This window comes from Amblyomma americanum, chromosome 7 (genome assembly GCF_052857255.1).
Source record: "Amblyomma americanum isolate KBUSLIRL-KWMA chromosome 7, ASM5285725v1, whole genome shotgun sequence".
Taxonomy (NCBI): domain Eukaryota; kingdom Metazoa; phylum Arthropoda; class Arachnida; order Ixodida; family Ixodidae; genus Amblyomma; species Amblyomma americanum.
Genome location: NC_135503.1, coordinates 136,167,612 through 136,172,445, shown reverse-complemented (window position 1 = coordinate 136,172,445; position 4,834 = coordinate 136,167,612).

Genomic DNA, 4,834 nt, shown 5'->3' with positions numbered 1-4,834 from the left:
TCTTTGAAGAATGTCTAATGAGGTAATAAATTACTGAGCAGCGACTATGCACTGTGGTAAATGCGACGGACGTTACTGAATTACTTCACACTTGTCATGTTCTGTTGTCGTTAGTGATTACGTATGCCTTGGTGTCTGCTGCTTTCCAGTGTAGGGGTCGAGAGGCATGTCGAGCTCCACTTAGCAGCTTTTTTTCCTTCCACTCTCTACTGGCCAACGTGGTAAAATAAACTCAACATAATGCGTGATTGCTCAGACCTAGATTAGACTACCATTTCACTTATTTACTCTCAGGGCCAATTGGCATCGAAGAGAGGAGAGCGACTAACATAAATACATGTGTAGGCAGATTAATTAAAATGATTATACACAGCAGACTTGAAGGCATTGGATGCAGTGGTGGACATGACAAAGGCAGAGAAGATGTGACAGCTGGAAACGTAGAAAAGTGGAGATCTGCGTGTGTTTGTACGTGACTTAAGGTGAACGCTAGCAAAAAATTAAGAAGGCGCAGAAGACTGAGGCCAGAGTTAAAACTGTAGTTTAACAGAGGAAAGCACCTCCCAGCAAGCCAAAATGTGCACATGCAAGCAGTTATGTGAACACAGAACATAGAAAATGACACTCCTTTTTGGACAGAAGGAAAGCTAAGGCACATTGCTTATTGTGATGTTGCTTAAAAAGTTGGTGTCTAGTTGTTGCCCTTCATATCTGGTCCTTCCACACCCAGCAACTGAAATGCCATCAAAAAGGAGCATCTCCAATCACTCTAATTACATGGGAGGTACACATCGCCAGATGTCAGAGGCTTGGCGTCTCATCTTGCAGACTAGCTAGTTTGGCAGATTTAAACTTTACCGCATGTAAGAGGCATGCGGTAGCCTTGAAGGAGAGTATTTCATAAGTGTTACAGCATATTGTACAGTGCTGGCATGCTTCATTATTTACATCACAGTAATATGCTAGCACAGGCTGTAAAGTTTGTAAGTGAACAGAAAAAAACAATGTTCATGCCATATCTTAGCCACATTCTTAGTATTGTATAAAAAGTGCAAATAAGGAATTCATTTTTTTGTCAGCTTTTTCTTTCTGTGCATTGATTTTTTGCAAGTTAGCAAGGTTCTACAGTCTTGTGTGCCTATCGGCTGGCCCCTTGTTTGTCAAAGGTACCGAGTACACAATGGGTCGTGTCAGTGCAAGCTAAGTAAACGATGGATAGAAAATTCGTGCTTTCAGAGTATTTCCAGAAAAAACTGCTATTATTTCCTACTCAGGATGGGGGAACAGCATCGATGGTGCACATCCTCCTTGTCACTGCAGCAATTATGGCTGCTCGCTGCTTTTTGGTGGCGTTTCATTTATCTGCAGGAAGAGCAGGCATGAATGGGCGGCAATAGGTACCTACTAAATTAAACATTGCATTGAGCAATATGTTGTTGTGTCGGTGCTTTTGTTATCCATGAAGGAGTTGGTGTTTTTGATTAATGGTTGTGTAGCAAAGATGTAACTGCTACATTGCACTGCATTCACAGATTTGTTTGCCCATGCTTTTGGTTTACTCAGTTGTTTATTTCCTTACCAAATGGCAGATGGAAATTCGGCTTTCAACTTGTGCACTTTCATCATGTTTGCAATGTACTTTCAGCTGGTGTTCAGTTTCACTTTGGAGAAGTTGTCCAACCATTGTCTGTGTCTAAATGTTTTCTAACAGTTGACCTCATTACGCAGCATTTCTCACAGAAAGCAAATGTTGCAGTAACATTTTTATTAAATGTTACTCTATCATGTGGCTAGCAATGTAGCGAAAAATATTTTCATCAAGTCAGCTTTTAACATTATAGCAAATTAAGGCCTTTATTATTTAACGTTGCTCACAATTTGTACCATTCACTCAACCTTGAATCAGCGTAATGCGTTATCACCCTTCCTCGGCTCTTCATTGTGTTAATCACATTAGACATGCTCACGGTCGTTCGCCATGCTAGTTTGCGGACATTGTTGGCTAAGAGTAAACCAGACAAATAAAAAATCGGACGTCATGTGATGCCTATAGTCCGCGGGCCAGCAGTTCATCGTGTAAAAGTGGCGTCACATCATAAGCATCTTCTGTTTTTGCTGCCTTTAAGCAAGTTATTAGTGCGGTTGGTGCAACACATAGTCGATGGGGTCAACCGTCCTGTCGTGTTAAGTTTTGATCCCTTAAAGTGAATGTTTAGTATTTTTCCCTGCAACGACTACAAAGGAATACGGACGTTTCCTTCAATACTGGACTGAATATACGGTCATTCCCTACGTTTCATTGAAAGCAGAAGTGGTTCTGTATTTAAAACGTACATAGTCTACGTTATAGGTACGGAATTTTTTTACAGTGTAGCTTGAAAAGTAGTCTATGGTAGGGAACCCGATCAAATGTCTTGGAAAATCTAAAAACAAAGCATCGACTAGAACTTTGATATCCAAAGAAAATAAATCGTTAATAAATCCGGCGAGCTGAGTGTCGCAAGAAAATCCCGTGCGAAAACCTTGCTGATATTTAAATATGATATTATGATCTTCAAGATAATGAATGATCTGAGTGTGTATGACGTATTCAAGGAGCTTGGAGAAAGAGCAAGTCAATGAAATGGGTCTATAGTTCAGAGGTTCAGAGCGGATGCGAGATTTGAAAATAGGTATTACTTTGGCTCATTCGTGAGGGATGGAGCCAGATGATAAAGACTGAGAACAAAGCGCAGACAAGCATTGAAAAATACTCTGAGATAGGCTTTTTTAGTATTTTGTTGTTAAATCTCAGCGGATCCGCGCTTGTGGTAGTTCTAAGATTATTTTAAAAAGAAAGAATACCATCTTCACTAATGACTATTGGGGGCATGAATAATCATCAAATGAGTTGAGAACTGGAGGGGTGGTGATGAATTCTTGGGTGAAAACAGATGAGAAAGCGTTGTTAAAGAGCTGAGCAGAATGTGCATCGTCCAGCTGGTCACCATTAGAACTTGTGAAGAATCAGGATGCGAATGAGGGTTAATTACTGTCCAAAACCTACGGAGGTTTTTAGACAGCATGGTGGGCGAAACGTCACTCTAAAACTTGCGACGGGTTGCTTTAAGCATTTTATGGTAATTTTTATCACTTTGGTTGTATTTTTCCCATGTGTTTATGATGTTGTTAGCAACAACCTGCCGATACAAATGTTTATTTTTATTATTAGCTCTTCGCAGCCGCCCATTCAACCAGGGTGCATTTTTGCTGCACCTAATCTTGACAACCCGTATGTATTTTATAGTGAGATTAATTAGGGCAGTTTTAAGCAGTATCCAGTTCTGTTGAATAGAACGTAATGAAGAGTCAGACAAGAAGTTCTCAGAAAAAGAGGTTATTTCATTATTAATTTGGTCAAAATTAGCTCTGCTGTAACACCTGACAAGCTTGGTGGTAGTGTTTCTGTCGATAATTCTGCAATTTATGCATCCAGTAATAATTTCATGTTCAGAAAGATCATTAAGGTGAAATATTTTAGAACAAGCACCGGAGGTATTGCTTAGAATCAAGTCTAGAATGTTTGCAGTGGTACCTGGGGGCCGCGTAGGCATTGTAATGAGCTGAGTTCGAAGAAAATCAAGACAATTTTGTACGAAAGTGAGCCCATACTGGTCACTAGGAGAAAGAGATAGTGTTTCCCAATTGATACCTGGGAAATTATAGTCACCAAACATAATTAGGACAGAGTTTTGAAAACGCGTACACACATCGGTCAATAAGCGACGAAATTCATCTGCAAAGCAATCATACAGGTCGGGTGGACGATACAACACACCGGCAATAATGTTTGTAGAAGTGCATTTCAAGGAGACGAATACACACTCGGGAAGAGTAGAAGTAACAATTTGTATAGAAATCAGCTCTTGCTTAATTGCAATAAGCACACCACCTCCTCTTCTGTTCTTCCTGTCGCACCGAAAAATTTAAAACCGATTCGCATAAAAGGATGTCACATCTGATATATAATCGGTTAGTCACGTTTCAGTTAATGCCATTAACGAGGTTTCAGAGGAGAAGATATGGAAGGAGAGGGCATCACTTTTTGCTGTAACGTTTCTGATGTTAGTATATAGGAAGGAAATGTTATCTAAACACCGGTGCACGATCGGAAGCAGCATGATTTGAATGTTGTCAATCGGCAGAAGGCTCATTTCCAGCAGTGTCCCAGAGATAACCGTGGTCGTTTACATGCAGTTTATTAAAACACAGACAAATCCGGACCCCTCCTTCTTTGTAGTCTTCGAAAACTGCCACAGTTTACGGCGCTTATCACGAACAGCCTCAGAGTAGTCGGTTGATATGCTAAAATTGGTGTTCCTTAGTTTGTAGCCAAGACTAATGGCGAATTTGACTTCTTTCTCATTATAAAATTTGCCAATAATGGGACGTTTCTTGCCAGTCGAACGACGCCCTAGGTGGTGAGCTCTGGCAACGGAAGTGACAGTAATGCCGAGTTTCTCTGAACAAAATGCTCTTACATACCGCTCCGAGTCTTGCCAAGGCTCAGATGGATCAGAATCGTCGAAGCCAAAAAACAACGCGTTCGACCGCCTTGAGCGATTTTCCAGATAATCAAATTTCTCCTAAATTTTTTTACAGATATCAGCATTTGACACAGGTTGACTGGAGGGAAGAGTCAATACTGCATTCCAGTTCAGTATCTCTTTTAGTTAACTGTTCCAGGTCGTTCCGTACGGTGACGTGGAGGTTCGGGACTTGATTTATCGATTCAAGAAGGCTTGTGTTGCCCGCCTCAAGTAGCTGAATGACTAAAGCTACAGCGTCAAGCTTG